Below are 21,032 nucleotides of genomic sequence, written 5' to 3'. Positions count from 1 at the left end.
TCAGAGCGCTATGTCACAGGCTCGATGACACAGGTGTGAAAAAAGTGACTACAGGATAAGGGAGATTTTGAATTTCTGCACACACTAGTGGACACTGGACACTTTTGGATTGTGTGAGGCCCACTGAATATCAGAGCGCTATGTCACAGGCTCGATGGCACAGGTGTGAAAAAAGTGACTACAGGATAAGGGAGATTTTGAATTTCTGCACACACTAGTGGACACTGGACACTTTTGGATTGTGTGAGGCCCACTGAATATCAGAGCGCTATGTCACAGGCTCGATGGCACAGGTGTGAAAAAAGTGACTACAGGATAAGGGAGATTTTGAATTTCTGCACACACTAGTGGACACTGGACACTTTTGGATTGTGTGAGGCCCACTGAATATCAGAGCGCTATGTCACAGGCTCGATGGCACAGGTGTGAAAAAAGTGACTACAGGATAAGGGAGATTTTGAATTTCTGCACACACTAGTGGACACTGGACACTTTTGGATTGTGTGAGGCCCACTGAATATCAGAGCGCTATGTCACAGGCTCGATGGCACAGGTGTGAAAAAAGTGACTACAGGATAAGGGAGATTTTGAATTTCTGCACACACTAGTGGACACTGGACACTTTTGGATTGTGTGAGGCCCACTGAATATCAGAGCGCTATGTCACAGGCTCGATGGCACAGGTGTGAAAAAAGTGACTACAGGATAAGGGAGATTTTGAATTTCTGCACACACTAGTGGACACTGGACACTTTTGGATTGTGTGAGGCCCACTGAATATCAGAGCGCTATGTCACAGGCTCGATGGCACAGGTGTGAAAAAAGTGACTACAGGATAAGGGAGACTTTGAATTTCTGCACACACTAGTGGACACTGGACACTTTTGGATTGTGTGAGGCCCACTGAATATCAGAGCGCTATGTCACAGGCTCGATGGCACAGGTGTGAAAAAAGTGACTACAGGATAAGGGAGATTTTGAATTTCTGCACACACTAGTGGACACTGGACACTTTTGGATTGTGTGAGGCCCACTGAATATCAGAGCGCTATGTCACAGGCTCGATGGCACAGGTGTGAAAAAAGTGACTACAGGATAAGGGAGATTTTGAATTTCTGCACACACTAGTGGACACTGGACACTTTTGGATTGTGTGAGGCCCACTGAATATCAGAGCGCTATGTCACAGGCTCGATGGCACAGGTGTGAAAAAAGTGACTACAGGATAAGAGAGATTTTGAATTTCTGCACACACTAGTGGACACTGGACACTTTTGGATTGTGTGAGGCCCACTGAATATCAGAGCGCTATGTCACAGGCTCGATGGCACAGGTGTGAAAAAAGTGACTACAGGATAAGGGAGATTTTGAATTTCTGCACACACTAGTGGACACTGGACACTTTTGGATTGTGTGAGGCCCACTGAATATCAGAGCGCTATGTCACAGGCTCGATGGCACAGGTGTGAAAAAAGTGACTACAGGATAAGGGAGATTTTGAATTTCTGCACACACTAGTGGACACTGGACACTTTTGGATTGTGTGAGGCCCACTGAATATCAGAGCGCTATGTCACAGGCTCGATGGCACAGGTGTGAAAAAAGTGACTACAGGATAAGGGAGATTTTGAATTTCTGCACACACTAGTGGACACTGGACACTTTTGGATTGTGTGAGGCCCACTGAATATCAGAGCGCTATGTCACAGGCTCGATGGCACAGGTGTGAAAAAAGTGACTACAGGATAAGGGAGATTTTGAATTTCTGCACACACTAGTGGACACTGGACACTTTTGGATTGTGTGAGGCCCACTGAATATCAGAGCGCTATGTCACAGGCTCGATGGCACAGGTGTGAAAAAAGTGACTACAGGATAAGGGAGATTTTGAATTTCTGCACACACTAGTGGACACTGGACACTTTTGGATTGTGTGAGGCCCACTGAATATCAGAGCGCTATGTCACAGGCTCGATGGCACAGGTGTGAAAAAAGTGACTACAGGATAAGGGAGACTTTGAATTTCTGCACACACTAGTGGACACTGGACACTTTTGGATTGTGTGAGGCCCACTGAATATCAGAGCGCTATGTCACAGGCTCGATGGCACAGGTGTGAAAAAAGTGACTACAGGATAAGGGAGATTTTGAATTTCTGCACACACTAGTGGACACTGGACACTTTTGGATTGTGTGAGGCCCACTGAATATCAGAGCGCTATGTCACAGGCTCGATGGCACAGGTGTGAAAAAAGTGACTACAGGATAAGGGAGATTTTGAATTTCTGCACACACTAGTGGACACTGGACACTTTTGGATTGTGTGAGGCCCACTGAATATCAGAGCGCTATGTCACAGGCTCGATGGCACAGGTGTGAAAAAAGTGACTACAGGATAAGAGAGATTTTGAATTTCTGCACACACTAGTGGACACTGGACACTTTTGGATTGTGTGAGGCCCACTGAATATCAGAGCGCTATGTCACAGGCTCGATGGCACAGGTGTGAAAAAAGTGACTACAGGATAAGGGAGATTTTGAATTTCTGCACACACTAGTGGACACTGGACACTTTTGGATTGTGTGAGGCCCACTGAATATCAGAGCGCTATGTCACAGGCTCGATGGCACAGGTGTGAAAAAAGTGACTACAGGATAAGGGAGATTTTGAATTTCTGCACACACTAGTGGACACTGGACACTTTTGGATTGTGTGAGGCCCACTGAATATCAGAGCGCTATGTCACAGGCTCGATGGCACAGGTGTGAAAAAAGTGACTACAGGATAAGGGAGATTTTGAATTTCTGCACACACTAGTGGACACTGGACACTTTTGGATTGTGTGAGGCCCACTGAATATCAGAGCGCTATGTCACAGGCTCGATGGCACAGGTGTGAAAAAAGTGACTACAGGATAAGGGAGATTTTGAATTTCTGCACACACTAGTGGACACTGGACACTTTTGGATTGTGTGAGGCCCACTGAATATCAGAGCGCTATGTCACAGGCTCGATGGCACAGGTGTGAAAAAAGTGACTACAGGATAAGGGAGATTTTGAATTTCTGCACACACTAGTGGACACTGGACACTTTTGGATTGTGTGAGGCCCACTGAATATCAGAGCGCTATGTCACAGGCTCGATGGCACAGGTGTGAAAAAAGTGACTACAGGATAAGGGAGATTTTGAATTTCTGCACACACTAGTGGACACTGGACACTTTTGGATTGTGTGAGGCCCACTGAAAATCAGAGCGCTATGTCACAGGCTCGATGGCACAGGTGTGAAAAAAGTGACTACAGGATAAGGGAGATTTTGAATTTCTGCACACACTAGTGGACACTGGACACTTTTGGATTGTGTGAGGCCCACTGAATATCAGAGCGCTATGTCACAGGCTCGATGGCACAGGTGTGAAAAAAGTGACTACAGGATAAGGGAGACTTTGAATTTCTGCACACACTAGTCGACACTGGACACTTTTGGATTGTGTGAGGCCCACTGAATATCAGAGCGCTATGTCACAGGCTCAATGGCACAGGTGTGAAAAAAGTGACTACAGGATAAGGGAGATTTTGAATTTCTGCACACACTAGTGGACACTGGACACTTTTGGATTGTGTGAGGCCCACTGAATATCAGAGCGCTATGTCACAGGCTCGATGGCACAGGTGTGAAAAAGGTGACTACAGGATAAGGGAGATTTTGAATTTCTGCACACACTAGTGGACACTGGACACTTTTGGATTGTGTGAGGCCCACTGAATATCAGAGCGCTATGTCACAGGCTCGATGGCACAGGTGTGAAAAAAGTGACTACAGGATAAGAGAGATTTTGAATTTCTGCACACACTAGTGGACACTGGACACTTTTGGATTGTGTGAGGCCCACTGAATATCAGAGCGCTATGTCACAGGCTCGATGACACAGGTGTGAAAAAAGTGACTACAGGATAAGGGAGATTTTGAATTTCTGCACACACTAGTGGACACTGGACACTTTTGGATTGTGTGAGGCCCACTGAATATCAGAGCGCTATGTCACAGGCTCGATGGCACAGGTGTGAAAAAAGTGACTACAGGATAAGGGAGATTTTGAATTTCTGCACACACTAGTGGACACTGGACACTTTTGGATTGTGTGAGGCCCACTGAATATCAGAGCGCTATGTCACAGGCTCGATGGCACAGGTGTGAAAAAAGTGACTACAGGATAAGGGAGATTTTGAATTTCTGCACACACTAGTGGACACTGGACACTTTTGGATTGTGTGAGGCCCACTGAATATCAGAGCGCTATGTCACAGGCTCGATGGCACAGGTGTGAAAAAAGTGACTACAGGATAAGGGAGATTTTGAATTTCTGCACACACTAGTGGACACTGGACACTTTTGGATTGTGTGAGGCCCACTGAATATCAGAGCGCTATGTCACAGGCTCGATGGCACAGGTGTGAAAAAAGTGACTACAGGATAAGGGAGATTTTGAATTTCTGCACACACTAGTGGACACTGGACACTTTTGGATTGTGTGAGGCCCACTGAATATCAGAGCGCTATGTCACAGGCTCGATGGCACAGGTGTGAAAAAAGTGACTACAGGATAAGGGAGATTTTGAATTTCTGCACACACTAGTGGACACTGGACACTTTTGGATTGTGTGAGGCCCACTGAATATCAGAGCGCTATGTCACAGGCTCGATGGCACAGGTGTGAAAAAAGTGACTACAGGATAAGGGAGATTTTGAATTTCTGCACACACTAGTGGACACTGGACACTTTTGGATTGTGTGAGGCCCACTGAATATCAGAGCGCTATGTCACAGGCTCGATGGCACAGGTGTGAAAAAAGTGACTACAGGATAAGGGAGATTTTGAATTTCTGCACACACTAGTGGACACTGGACACTTTTGGATTGTGTGAGGCCCACTGAATATCAGAGCGCTATGTCACAGGCTCGATGGCACAGGTGTGAAAAAAGTGACTACAGGATAAGGGAGACTTTGAATTTCTGCACACACTAGTGGACACTGGACACTTTTGGATTGTGTGAGGCCCACTGAATATCAGAGCGCTATGTCACAGGCTCGATGGCACAGGTGTGAAAAAAGTGACTACAGGATAAGGGAGATTTTGAATTTCTGCACACACTAGTGGACACTGGACACTTTTGGATTGTGTGAGGCCCACTGAATATCAGAGCGCTATGTCACAGGCTCGATGGCACAGGTGTGAAAAAAGTGACTACAGGATAAGGGAGATTTTGAATTTCTGCACACACTAGTGGACACTGGACACTTTTGGATTGTGTGAGGCCCACTGAATATCAGAGCGCTATGTCACAGGCTCGATGGCACAGGTGTGAAAAAAGTGACTACAGGATAAGAGAGATTTTGAATTTCTGCACACACTAGTGGACACTGGACACTTTTGGATTGTGTGAGGCCCACTGAATATCAGAGCGCTATGTCACAGGCTCGATGGCACAGGTGTGAAAAAAGTGACTACAGGATAAGGGAGATTTTGAATTTCTGCACACACTAGTGGACACTGGACACTTTTGGATTGTGTGAGGCCCACTGAATATCAGAGCGCTATGTCACAGGCTCGATGGCACAGGTGTGAAAAAAGTGACTACAGGATAAGGGAGATTTTGAATTTCTGCACACACTAGTGGACACTGGACACTTTTGGATTGTGTGAGGCCCACTGAATATCAGAGCGCTATGTCACAGGCTCGATGGCACAGGTGTGAAAAAAGTGACTACAGGATAAGGGAGATTTTGAATTTCTGCACACACTAGTGGACACTGGACACTTTTGGATTGTGTGAGGCCCACTGAATATCAGAGCGCTATGTCACAGGCTCGATGGCACAGGTGTGAAAAAAGTGACTACAGGATAAGGGAGATTTTGAATTTCTGCACACACTAGTGGACACTGGACACTTTTGGATTGTGTGAGGCCCACTGAATATCAGAGCGCTATGTCACAGGCTCGATGGCACAGGTGTGAAAAAAGTGACTACAGGATAAGGGAGATTTTGAATTTCTGCACACACTAGTGGACACTGGACACTTTTGGATTGTGTGAGGCCCACTGAATATCAGAGCGCTATGTCACAGGCTCGATGGCACAGGTGTGAAAAAAGTGACTACAGGATAAGGGAGATTTTGAATTTCTGCACACACTAGTGGACACTGGACACTTTTGGATTGTGTGAGGCCCACTGAATATCAGAGCGCTATGTCACAGGCTCGATGGCACAGGTGTGAAAAAAGTGACTACAGGATAAGGGAGATTTTGAATTTCTGCACACACTTGTGGACACTGGACACTTTTGGATTGTGTGAGGCCCTCTGAATATCAGAGCGCTATGTCACAGGCAGAAATTGGCTAGTGTATCACAAACTACAAGGTGTATGTGGAATTGGGCAGAATAGGAATCTCCCTAGAGTGTAGGTCTGTAAGAACGGAACAAGTCCTCCACTTATCCTTCCACAGTGACACACAGATAGCTTCACTGTGGCCGTGATAACAGCCATTACATGGTGCTGAGAGGAGCGTGCACGTACACGGCTGTCCGGTGTATGTAAAATTGTCAAGCTCCGTGTTTTTTAAGTATACGGACTGACACACGTTGTCTCTCTATAGTTTTGAATGTGATCAAACAGCAAATATATTTAACTGTTTGAAAGCTAGACAAAACTAGTAGGTGCAGGTCTGTAAGAACGGAACATGTCCTCGACTTATTCTCACAGAGTGACACACAGATAGCTTCACTGTGGCCGTGATAACAGCCGTTACACGGTACTGAGAGGAGCGTGCACGTACACGGCTGTCCGGTGTACGTAAAATTGTCAAGCTCCGTGTTTTTTAAGTATACGGACTGACACACGCTGTCTCTCTATAGTTTTGAATGTGATCAAACAGCAAATATATTTAACTGTTTGAAAGCTAGACAAAACTAGTAGGTGCAGGTCTGTAAGAACGGAACATGTCCTCGACTTATTCTCACAGTGACACACAGATAGCTTCACTGTGGCTGTGATAACAGCCGTTACACGGTACTGTGTGAGGAGCGTACACCGCTGTATGGTGTGAAAAAATGCATGCTCAGTACCTCAGCAGGACAAAAAAAAAAATTGGGATTGCTTTTAAAAAAGCAGTTTGCAGAGCAGTGGGTAAACAGCAATGCAGCTGTCAGGAAGCCTTAGAAGGCAGCCTAACAACCAACACCGCTGATCCACCACAATATAGCCTCACCTTGCACTGCACACACAGTGACTGGTGTGTTGTACAGGCAAAATCGCTAGCAGCAGAAGCAGTTTTTTTTTCTTCTTCCCTGCCTAACGCTCTCCCTAAAGAATCAGCAGCAGCAACCTCTCCCTATGCTAAGATCGGCAGAAGTAAGATGGCGGTCGGCGTGTACGCCCTTTTATAACTCCTATGACGCCCACCAAAGCAAGCCAATCACTTGCATGCCCTTCTGAAAGATGGTGGTGACCCCTGCCTATGTCATCACGTTGCCCACAGTGTCCGTGGATCCTGATTGGCTGAAAAAGAGTGCAAAACAAACTTTTGAAACCCGACTTTGGCGCGTAAGCCGCCGACCTCGTGGCCGACCTCATCCTAGGGTCGGGTTTCGTTTCATGAAACCCGACTTTGCCAAAAGTCGGCGACTTTTGAAATTTTTCTACCCGTTTCGCTCAACTCTATTCATGAGTATTACATCAATGGGATGATATAGTGGGTGTATTGGCACTCTTCCTAATAAGCTGACTCTACAGGTATTACAATATTCACTTGAAATGTACAGCAGTGAGGTGCTCCTGAAGAATTAAGAGATATTGTACTTACCGAAACTTCACAGTTTATTTAGTCTGCCTATCGACACAGGTATATTTGCGTCATAACTTTCCAGTGATCATTCTACTTTTTGTTCTCGTCAAATACCTAGATAGGTAGGAAACATGTTTTCCTAGCATTGAGTGCATGTAGCACAGTGTCATTGCTTCTTTTTTAGTCGAGTTAAAATTCAATCCCCTTCCCAAAAATGACATAATACGAAATGATTGCTGGCTCACAACCAGAAAACAAGCACAAACAACACAGCACCATAGCAAAAAGAAAAAAAAAATCCAAAACATCCATGTTGTCAGGTAGACAGTCACAAATAAAAGTCAAGATTTTGGGATGCTTTCTTTTGTATTTAAAAAAAAAAAAGTTTTTTTCCCCCCGTTAGAAAAACAATTACAAAAGAGATGCAAAAACTAGCTCACCATCTGATACTGAATTCAGTTTTCTGTGAAAAAAAATATGGTGCTCTCTTGCTTCTGCTTTGAGTGGATTATGGGTGAAAAAATGAACAGATGTCTACTGGGCTTTGAGTTCTAACAAACTCTCACTGTCCTCAAATTATCCTAAAATGGTTTATTCATTCCCTATTTAGGCTTTTACAAGCAATGGTAATTTTTTCTAATTGGCTGCCCTGTATCATGTGGTGTGATAGTTGCAAAGCATTAAGGGGAAGCCTACGCATTTGTGCCTTTAGGTCATATAAACCTTCTGTGACTGATGCAATCTTCTGCAATGCAAAAAAAAAAGTTGGTAAGTATTTTTTGGCGATTTGTGCAAATACAACTGCAAATTGATAGAATTCACCAGGACCTGTGAATTTCATAGAATTCTATTTGAATTTGATTTTCATCAAATCGATTTAATCATCTGTATACAACACAAGTGAATTGATAACTACATGCTTTGGTTATCGCATTACAGCCAAAGTACACAAAGAAGGAAGAAGCACATTACATTTTTCCAAATCGACAAAGTTTGACTTGCGAAGCAAAAATATTAAGTGCTTAAGGCGAAGTAAGTGAGCCTGTCATTCACAGAAATGTAGCATAGAATTCTTATAAATCATTTGCCATGAGATGATGGGCTCTCAGCAAAGTAATTGCAACTTTGCAGGATGTATTAAGCCATGGCTAATTTATATTCATCTGTTAGATTCATGAACACATATTAAACTAAAACCTATTGGACATTTTCATAGTCTTTAAACAGCAAGGGTCATTGCTAGCTTTTATGGTTTAACTGTCAAGCCTGGGAAATCCATTAGTTATTCTAAAGAATCTTTTTGATAAAGGAACAGATTTGCAAATGGGCCATTTTTTGAAAGTTGAGTCCAGTGTCACTCAAAGTAAAGAAGCATTTCTATAAAAAGAAACTGTTTGGAGGATCCATAATATTTTAGTGGACTTCGTGGACACTACATTTTTGTCCTCATAGGTACAAAGGTACAAATTAAATGCAATTTTTTTACCAATCCCAGTATACCCCACCACATGCTATATTCTGTATATTCTAGATATGCTAAACTTACAGAAATTTGCCCTTCTAATACTGTCTACAGTAACTTTATCAAAGCACATTCTTTGACTTCGTAACTTTCTATAGATTGTATTCATTTTATACAATACTGATGTCTCCAATCTTTCCTGAAAATTTATTAAGGGCTCGCTCATACTAGCGATGAAAATTCATTCCGCGAAAATTGGATGGATTATGGTAAGGACACTCGACTAAAACTCTGAGAGAACAACATCACAGGTGAGGAGAAAATGAGAAACTTAATTTCTCCATCTTCTCCATTGTCTATTTCAGCATAAATTTCACTGCTTTCGGATGATATCCAAGTGCAGATGTTTTACATGCGCCCATAAATTTGATTGTGTGTGTGTGTGCTCCGATTTGGTATGAGAAAAAAAAGCAGATCGCTACTGCCCCATAATACAACAAGAAAACACAAAATGACAAATTTACAAAAATACTCTGCAGTAAAAAATATGGCAGTAATCAGAAAGTGCTGGATAACAAATACAGGGTATTTAGTCGATACTTTTTTTGCAAAAAATATATGCCAAGCTGCTCCACCACGTCAGGGTAACCCTTCACGGATCAGTCCCTATCTAATGTACTTAAAACCTGAACATGTGAACAGTGTCTAAATGAACAGGATACAGACAGGCGCCTCCTAGTTTATGGGCTTGTGGTTTATGGCAGCTCATTTATGTGCATGTCACACAAGAGCAGAGTGGGGTCTCCCAAACCATGCTGAGCAAGGAAAAAACGGATTAAAAACATATGTGACATGCACAAAATGTGAACAAGTCGGTCAGACAGTGCTCACGCCACCCAATTGCTGAAATACAACAAGAAAACACAAAATGACAAATTTACAAAAATACTCTGCAGTAAAAAATATGGTAGTAATCAGCAAGTGCTGGATAACAAATACAGGGTATTTAGTCAATACGTTTTTTGCAAAAAATATATGCCAAGCTGCTCCACCACGTCACGGTAACCCTTCACGGAGCAGTCCCTATGTAATGTATTTAAAACCTGAACATGTTAACAGAGTCTAAATGAACAGGATACAGACAGGCGCCTCCTAGTATATGGGCTTGTGGTTTATGGCAGCTCATTTATGTGCATGTCACACAAGAGAGGGGTGGGGTCTCCCAAACCATGCTGAGCAAGGTAAAAATGGATTAAAAACATATGTGACATGCACAAAATGTGAACAAGTCGGTCAGACAGTGCTCATGCCACCCAATGGCTTAAATACAACAAGAAAACACAAAATGACAAATTTATAAAAATAATCTGCAGTAAAAAATATGGCAGTAATCAGCAAGTGCTGGATAACAAATACAAGGTATTTAGTTGATACGCTTTTTACAAAAAATATATGCCAAGCTGCTACACCACGTCACGGTAACCCTTCACAGAGCAGTCTCTATTTAATGTATTTAAAACCTGTACATGTGAACAGTGTCTAAATGAACAGGATACAGACAGGCGCCTCCTAGTATATGGGCTTGTGGTTTATGGCAGCTCATTTATGTGCATGTCACACAAGAGAGGGGTGGGGTCTCCCAAACCATGCTGAGCAAGGAAAAAACGAATTAAAAACATGTGACATGCACAAAATGTGAACTAGTCGGTCAGACAGTGCTCACGCCACCCAATGGCTGAAATACAACAAGAAAACACAAAATGACAAATTTACAAAAATACTCTGCAGTAAAAAATATGGCAGTAATCAGCAAGTGCTGGATAACAAATACAGGGTATTTAGTCGATACGTTTTTTGCAAAAAATATAACTTGCTGATTACTGCCATATTTTTTACTGCAGAGTATTTTTGTAAATTTGTCATTTTGTGTTTTCTTGTTGTATTTCAGCCATTGGGTGGCGTGAGCACTGTCTGACCAACTTGTTCACATTTTGTGCATGTCACATATGTTTTTAATCCGTTTTTTCCTTGCTCAGCATGGTTTGGGAGACCCCACCCCTCTCTTGTGTGACATGCACATAAATGAGCTGCCATAAACCACAAGCCCATATACTAGGAGGCGCCTGTCTGTATCCTGTTCATTTAGACACAGTTCACATGTTCAGGTTTTAAATACATTAGATAGGGACTGCTCCGTGAAGGGTTACCGTGATGTGGTGGAGCAGCTTGGCATATATTTTTTGCAAAAAACGTATCGACTAAATACCCTGTATTTGTTATCCAGCACTTGCTGATTACTGCCATATTTTTTACTGCAGAGTATTTTTGTAAATTTGTCATTTTGTGTTTTCTTGTTGTATTTCAGCTATTGGGTGGCGTGAGCACTGTCTGACCGACTTGTTCACATTTTGTGCATGTCACATATGTTTTTAATCCGTTTTTTCCTTGCTCAGCATGGTTTGGGAGACCCCATCCCTCTCTTGTGTGACATGCACATAAATGAGCTGCCATAAACCAAAGCCCATATACTAGGAGGCGCCTGTCTGTATCCTGTGCATTTAGACACTGTTCACATGTTCAGGTTTTAAATACATTAGATAGGGACTGCTCCGTGAAGGGTTACCGTGATGTGGTGGAGAAGCTTGGCATATATTTTTTGCAAAAAACGTATTGACTAAATACCCTGTATTTGTTATCCAGCACTTGCTGATTACTGCCATATTTTTTAACTGCAGAGTATTTTTGTAAATTTGGCATTTTGTGTTTTCTTGTTGTATTTCAGCCATTGGGTGGCGTGAGCACTGTCTGACCGACTTGTTCACATTTTGTGCATATCACATATGTTTTTAATCTCTACTGCTCAATAGTATAACATTATTCTGAGTGCTATCCAATTAAACATTGGCTAGCACTCATCCAATGTATACACTCGTGTGAGCGAGCTTTAAGGACTGCAATTTATCGCAATACAAATTCAATATATTATTTCAGACTAGCAAACACTCAACAGTTGAAATTTATATCAAAACCACTGGGAGTCCACATGAAGACACAAATAGCATAAACAACAAAAGTGTCAGACTTGAGCATCTTGGATCGGCCACAAAAAATCATTCTTGAAGATCTAGGCTAGGCACATAGAAAAAAGCTGTAACTTTCCAATTGTTTTTTCATTTCTTTTTGTGTTTTTTCCAATTTTTCCTATTTGATGTGCCCATAAGCCTATGTGGGGACTTTTGAGTTTATACCAATGTATACAGACCCCTGTGTTGTGAGTTCATTCTCACCAGTTGTTACTTCCCCTTCTGGACTCCCTATGGTGGTGACGGGAGGTGGTGCGGCTGGTTTGATCGGTGGAGATCTGCCACCTGAGAATGAGGATGATGATTGGATTTCAGGATTCTCAGATTGGATTTAAGACAGCCGACGCCCTATTCAGTTGCTGGTGATTCCTCTAGCTTGTCAGCTCTTGGTTTTCAGCTCTGTTCCAGTCATCTAAAGCTAAGTTTTTCTGCTAATGTTCACACTTGATTTTGTTGGTCTATTCAGTCTTTTGTGAGGTCTGCCAGCCCCGGCTGGGGGCTGAGCTGAATTTCCACTCTTATTTATCAGTATTTTGCCAATTGGCTTTTTTTTCCTTACTAGTTTGGTCTCTTTTTGCTCTGTCTCAGAATATCTCAGAGTGCTGATACAGTGGGAGAAGTCTAGTGACTTCATGGTTAATTTTGCTATCAGAAGTGTTGGACTTTATTTTGTAGGGTTTTTTGCTGGTTGCAGGTAGTGTCTTCCCTTTCCTTTCCTGTCTAGTTAGTTTGGGCCCCATCATTTGCTCAGCCTATTTTCCTGCCTGTGTTTGTGCCTTCATCTTGTTTCACCGTCAATACATGTGAGGGGGCTATCTATTCATTTGGGGTCTGCTCTGGGGCAGTTAGTTTTCCCTTTTCTTACTTTAGGCTTATGTAGTCCTCCGGCCATGATGAGGCATCTAGGTTCATCGTAGGCACGCTCCACGGCTACTGCTAGTTGTGTGGTAAGATCAGGGATCTGCAATCTGCATAGTTACCAATCACTCTGTTTTCTGTGGCTTAGCTTGTTTGCTTTTTTCTCCACGGTGACCCATTCATAACACCCCTGGTCACGTTTGTGTTCTCTCAGAAGAAGTATTCTTAGTGTCCGAACATCGTGCCTACAGGTGGGTGAGCCCGGACATAAGAGGGGTTTGCACTCTTGTCAAACTAACACCAGCCACTTTCATAGTTTCTAGTAGTAAAATAGACACAGCAGCAATGCCAACTCACACCTTGTATAGAAGGGCTGCAGGCAATAAGCCCCGTCCAAATGGTAGGCCGCATCTAGTAGAAATGGGGATAACAAACAAAATATTTAGTAGTAATGCTAATATACCCCTTCATAACACAAATGTGGGATAAATTAGTGGAAGCTACCGACTACCTGGATGATCAGATTTTCCAGATTCTGGAAGTTCTTAATGATACTAATACAATACAGAGACAATTAATCATAGTTACTAACAGATATACTATAGTACTAAATTACCTGATAGCAAAAGAAGGAAGAATGTGTCAAACAATTGTTCCCACCTGTTGCAATTATATTGACCCTGTTGGCAATCTCCAGATCAGGGCCAGTATAGGCAAAATAGGTGAACTTAGAGACCAATGGTTAAAACAACACACTGAAACGCCTGTTGGGGTAACACATTCTCTTTTTTTTTAAATCCAGCAAATTGGGTTAATGGTCTAGCAGGATGGATTTTTGGCATTGTACAGACTTGTATGCACATTTTGTTGCTTGTTTATTGTTTTATGTAGCCATAAAAGCGCTAATATATGTGTTACCTAAGCTACTGAGTAATGTATGTGTGAAAAAGGAATCTAAGGCTGAACCTTCCATAGTGTATCATAGACCCCAGATAACCATTGCTGACGGGGAAAGTGAGTGTCCACACTGAGGGTGGATGGGCAAAGCAGGTAGGAAGCCCCCTTATGGGTACTAGACACATGAGACAGTAGCTCCTTTGTGGACATCAGCTGACCCTGTGTTAAAGGTTATACCATTTACAAAAGAGGGAAATTGATATAGAAGGGTTAATGGTTTGCCTTTAAGTGCCTTTTGCCTTTAACTGCTAGAATTTATTCTCATGACGCAACAGCCTGTCAGTCTCCTCTTCAAAGAAACTATGTTTCTTATCATATATGTTCTCAATAGTCAGCCAAAACGTGTTCTGGCTGCATTGTAAACAAAGTATGACCCTTGGTTACGGTGGGGGCTACATGAGCTACATAGAGTTAAATTTGTTGTAAATGGTATAAAATATCACCTTGTGTTTCAGTATGGCAGATAAAGTGATTTGCCCACGACCTGTGTGCAGTCTCCTTTGTCTCCAAGCGCGCTTGTCAATTATGGGCGTAACATCCTAATTTGGCCTCACTGGTGATCCGGCATGCCTGACTTTGGGTCAGAACAAAAACAGCTATAACAATTCCTTTATTCTAACATGGTGAATTACAATTGAGGTAGACAAGTGAAGCATCGTTAAGGACCAAAAGGGCTTTTTTAAGGCCAAAAGTACTATAAAAATGACAGCCATAATTTTTAAAGGATGGCCTCATACACATTCTGTTCAAATTGTCATGTATTGGTACTCCTAGACTCATAAAGGCATGCTCTTTTGAGGGTTATATTTCAAGGGAATGTACTACAGACCTTGCAATAGTCTATGGGTGAGCAATGTAATACATTTTTTAACAAGTTTTTTGAGGGTTATTTACCAAGGAAATGTACTCCAGGCCAAAGAATAGTCTATAGATGAGCAATATAATACCAATAAGGGTGTGTGCACACGTTGAACAAAATTTCTGCACCATTTCTGCATCTCTTGGCAGGAAAAACGTTTTTGGCTGATTTTTGTCAATGGTGAAAAACACAGGGCAAAAATGCACAAATAATTAACATGCTGAAGATTATTTTCTGCACCAAGTCTGCAGTCAAAAATACTCCATGTGTGCATGACACTATAGGTTTCTCATTCACTTTGCTGTCATTAAATTTTGCTTCAGGTTTTGACACAAATCCATGATGAAAAAACATAAAAAATGCACACAATCTGCAACATGTGCACACAGACTAAAAATTTGAATAAGTTTTCCAGAGGTTTATATAGCAACAAAATCTACCTAAGAATATGTAAAAGTCTATGGATGAGCTATATATTTTGCTGATCAATTTTTTAACAAGTTGTTTGATGCTTATGTAGCAACGAAATGTTGCCAAGAAGATGTAATACCCTGTGGATGAGCAAAATAATGTCACTAAATTTTTGAACAAGTTTCTTGAGGCTTTTACAACAACGTAATGGACTCCAGACTAGAGATGAGCAAGCCTTTCGTGGAACATAGCTGAACCTTATTAAATTCAATGGGAGGGAAAACCTAATGCATAGACAATGCGTTAAGGGGGACCATAAAGATTCCCAAACATCTAAAATTAGAGGCATACACCAGGAAAGATGGCATCAATTGACCCAAAGTACAAATAGTATAATTACGCAGCATGGATGTATGGGACAGGGCTTGGACCAGCATTTCTAGCTGAAACACTGAACAGTAACAGGTGGATTAGTGACAGGTGTAGGCCATATGCTCTGAGAGGTCTGCTAAATTCAGGCAACACAAATGTAGGAAAGCCAACTTAGAGTCCAAACATTTTCAAAAATTAGGGAAATACAACAGGAAAAGTGACATCAATTGACCCACAGTAGAAATTTGATAATGGCACAGCAGCAGTCAGTCATGGGCCATGCATGAGGTATCAGGGCCTGGGCCAGCATTCATAGATTTTAATTTAAGTTTAAATTAAGACGAAATGTGTGAGGGACTGGTGTAAGTCTGCTGTGCTGGGAGCTCTGATACTTCACTGAACAGCTCAAACTGCTTTTCTACTTAGACACACTTAGGTGGAACAAATATCAGTTTCCGAGACTACTATTGGTAGAAACATTGAGTCCCTGAAGACGGGGCGGCAGCGTGACACTACCCCCTGCAGTCAGATAACCATCCCTGTCTGAGCTAACTGTAAATTATAAATGTTGAAAAAAAGTGATTTAGGCTAGTTTCACACTTGCTTTTTTTTGCAGCGCGTTTTTCCCGCAAAAAAACGCATTAAAAAAACGCATACAAATGCATACAAACGCTGCGTTTTTTTCAAGCATTTTTATGCGCATGCAGGAAAAAAACGCAGCGTTTTTGCGCGTTTGTATGCGTTTTTTGTGCGTTTGCGTTTTTTTACAGATTTTGGAAAAACCCCACAAAAATGAAAAAACAACCATTCAACAACACACAAGACCAATGGGACTTCATTGTGGGTGTGGTATGTTAATATATAGACCCTGTCTACAGTATTCTTCACATTTGCTTGATTCTTCTCGTGACCATGGATCTGCGCTGGAAGAGTTTTCACTTCAACTTGGATTTGGACATCGCGATGGCTCAGGCGTATGCAGTTGCTTGCCATGAACAAAGGAAGAGAGAGAGGCAGCGAAGACGGCGGCGTATGTGGATACATCCGATTGTTGAACTCCGGGAGAGCCGTGGGGCATACCACACCCTCTACAGCGAGCTACAGGCAAACCCGGAGAAATTTACAGATTATATCAGGATGTCCCACGAAAGTTTCATGGATTTGCTTGCTCGTGTCCAACAATCCATCCGGAGACAGGACACACAGCTCCGTCGTGCGATTCCTCCTGAGGAACGGCTACTGGTGACATTACGGTATGTTTTAAAAACCAAGGGGTGCGGTCTGCTGGGTTTTTTTTAAATTTAGTATTCAAAACCGTGGGTAATTAGTTTTCGTGAATGTACTAATATTTTATTTTATAGTTTTTTAAAATAATATACATAAATATTAATTTTACTTCTTTGTCTGTTCACAGATTCCTGGCGACTGGAGAAACCCTATCTTCACTACACTTCCAGTACCGTATTGGAATCTCTACCTTGTCTGGAATTGTTGCTGACACCTGCCGGGCTCTCTGGAATGTTCTTTGCCCAGAATTTATGCCCCTGCCCACCGCTGAAAAGTGGATGGAAATTGCTGACAAATTCTGGACAGTATGCAATTTTCCCAACTGTTTGGGAGCTGTTGATGGTAAACACATACGGATCATCAAACCCCAAAGAACGGGATCTGAGTACTATAATTACAAAAAGTACTTTTCAATAGTACTCATTGCGATTGCGGATGCCGGATGTATGTTTGTAGCAGTGGACATTGGAGCATTTGGCCGTGGTAATGACTCACAGGCTTTTAAAAACTCAGACATGGGCCGTAGGTTGTATGGCAACCAATTTAATTTCCCTATGCCACGGCCTCTTCCTCACACCGAAGCTCCGCCACTGCCCTTTGTAATGGTTGGCGATGAGGCTTTTCAAATGTGCGGAAACTTACTGAAACCCTACTCCAGCCGGGACTTGGACCACACCAAAAAAATATTTAATTACAGGCTGACAAGGGCCAGAAGAACTGTCGAGTGTGCTTTTGGGATTCTTGTTTCCAGATGGCGAATTCTGGGCACGGCCATTAATCTTAAACTTGAAACAGTCGATGAGGTGGTGAAGGCCTGTGTGGTTCTACATAACTTTGTGATGGCTAAAGAGCACCCGACCTTTGAACTGGACGATGATGCTCCTAACCCATTGCCTGAATTCACTCAGCACACTCTCAGGTCATCCGTTGAAGTTGGCCAAATGAGGGACCAATTTGCGGCCTACTTTATTTCTGATGTAGGACGGGTGCACTGGCAAGATGAAATGGTGTAATGTTTTTGTTTGTTTATGGTAATAAAAAACCTTATTTGATACCATTACTGAGTGCACTATATTTTTTAAACTCCAATTTAATAAAAAACTTCCCATGTATAACTGAATTTTATGATGTTCACACACCTGGGCAGGTAAATACACATATGAGTTAAAATGCAGCATTGCTAGTCTTCGTGAAATATATTGGAACGAGCAAAGCTGCAGGCCATGAATCAGGAAACCATTTTTTTTCAAGAGAAAATTGTGCAACTAGTTGAAAACAAAGTATGTGATTTTCTCAAAACACAACCCTCAAAACCCAACCCCAATGAAAGTCCATGGGGAATACAAGTCAGCATTGAGTGGATGAATGTAATCTGCTCCATTCCAACTTACAAGTTATTACACTAGGCCTTGGAATGACTATACTAGGCCGTGGTATTTCAAATATGAGTATAGTATGCCTTGGGCCTACTAGTATAGTCATATGTGAAATACCACGGCCTAGTATAGTCATAACAAGGCATACTCAATTTTTGCCAACTAGGATCTTGTTTCACGAAAAACAAACGGGTGAAACTTGAAACCAACAGTTTGCTTTTCATGAAACCAGATTCTAGTTGGTAAAAATAAAGTTATTACACTAGGCCTTGTAATGACTACACTAGGCCGTGGTATTTCAAATATGAGTATGTATAGTAGGCCTTGGGCTAGTAGTATAGTAATATGTGAAATACCACGGCCTAGTATAGTCATACCAAGGCCTACTGTAATAACTCGATTTTTAACAACTAGCATCTTGTTTCACAAAAAACAAACTGGTGAAACTAGAAAGAAACTTTATTTTTAAGACAAGTTTCAACAGTTTGTTTTTCATGAAACCAGATTCTAGTTGGTAAAACTAGAGTTATTACACTAGGCCTTGGAATGACTATACTAGGCCGTGGTATTTCAAATATGAGTATAGTAGGCCTTGGGCCTACTAGTATAGTCATATGTGAAATACCACGGCCTAGTATAGTCATACCAAGGCCTACTGTAATAACTCGATTTTTAACAACTAGCATCTTGTTTCACAAAAAACAAACTGGTGAAACTAGAAAGAAACTTATTTTTAAGACAAGTTTCAACAGTTTGTTTTTCATGAAACCAGATCCAAGTTGGTAAAACTCGAGTTATTACACTAGGCCTTGGTATGACTATACTAGTCCGTGTATTATTTCACATATGACTATACTAGGCCTTGGGTTGGTTTTTAACATGTATTTACCCATCAGTGTGTGTGAGCGGCGCAAACAACATTAATGAAACTTAGTAATGGTGAACCACAAATGTAAATTTATTTTTTATCACAAAAATAAACCAAAAAATTATTTTTTCCGGCGTTTGGGGGCAGATGGTTTCAATTTGGGGGTGTGCAGGGAATATGCAACACTTGCTGTTGAAGACGGTGTTTGAGGGGAAGGGGCAACAAAACTTGTGGGGGAAGGTAGTCCAGTTAAGGGAATTAAACTAGGAACACTTGGAGGAGAGGAAATCTGTTCAGGTACATTAGTTGTAATGGCATGTCGCCGTAGGCTTGTGTGCCTGGACCGACTTTGGCCCAATGCCCGCCTTGATAGATTTCGCCTTGAACTAGGGGCAAATATTGAGTGTAGGTCCCCCGTCTGCAGGTGTGGCTGCTGCTGCTGCTGAGGTGGCGGCTGCTGCTGCTGAGGTGGCGGCTGCTGCTGAGGTGGCGGCTGCTGCTGAGGTGGCTGCTGCTGCTGAGGTGGTTGCTGCTGCTGAGGTGGCTGCTGCTGCTGAGGTGGTTGCTGCTGCTGAGGTGGTTGCTGCTGCTGCTGAGGTGGCTGCTGCTGAGGTGGCTGCTGCTGCTGAGGTGGCTGCTGCTGCTGAGGTGGCTGCTGCTGCTGCTCTTCGTTGTCAGTGCTCGTCCTTGCAGGAGGACTGGTGGCGGCAGTGATGGTCCAGGTTTGCAGAGTGGTGGTGGCAGGGCTACTACATGTTGTTGTAGCGGCAGGGCTGTTCCATGTTTGCCTAGTGGTGGCTGAGCTCCACGCATGCATGGGAGTGGCGGTGGTGCTCCAGACAGGAGCAGCGCTTGCCATGGTGGTGTCGGTGAAGTGACCAGCTGCACTCATACTTGTGGTGGTGTAACGGTGGGTGTCCTGGCTTTCAATAGAGGTGTCCGTGCAGTGGTATGCAGCACAAGTCGGTAGTGAGGTGAAGCGAGTCAATGGTGGCACAGGTGGAAAGGACACCACTGACTGCTGACCGTACCGATTATGCTGCATAGCCTGCAAGAAAGCATTGTTGCAGGCCTGCAGCACATTCAGCTGTTGATCAGGACTAAGGTGTTCAGCCATGCCCTTTTCAATCTTACTAAAAAAATGGTGTGCTGGTCTGTTGAGGTCGGCCTCCAGACGGTCAAGGCGCTGTTCTACAGAATTGAAGCGGTGTTCAAAGTGGTTAAAACCACGTTCCATGAGTGCAAAACTGCTTTCAACTCTGTCGGACAGTGACTTGAGGCTGGAATTAAATGTCTCGCTCAAATGCATAAACTCGGGCAAGACATTCCTGTCCAAGGCCCTCTGCCGCTGGCGGGTAGTGCCCGCATAACCAGTGGCAGAGACCTGGGACAGGGGAACACCTGATGGCCCAGCTTCCTGGTCACCAGCTGTGTGTGTGGTTGACCTGCAAGGTGCTTCCTGGCTGTCGGATGGCTGGGACGGGTCAGAGGACGTCCGAGGAAGGACCGCTTCAGGGCCAGGTTGCAGGGTGCTGCTCCAGGTGCTGTTGAAGAAAGGAAAATCATTACTACCATGCCTTTACAAGAAGCATCAGCTGTGGATTAGAAAAACACAGATTAATAAAAATAAAAACCCAAAATTTATAATACTTA

This window comes from Dendrobates tinctorius, unplaced genomic scaffold (genome assembly GCF_039654945.1).
Source record: "Dendrobates tinctorius isolate UK_male_01 unplaced genomic scaffold, ASM3965494v1 ptg000022l, whole genome shotgun sequence".
Lineage (NCBI taxonomy): Eukaryota > Metazoa > Chordata > Amphibia > Anura > Dendrobatidae > Dendrobates > Dendrobates tinctorius.
The sequence above is the reverse complement of the archived record's forward strand: the minus strand, read 5'-3'. Positions refer to the sequence as shown.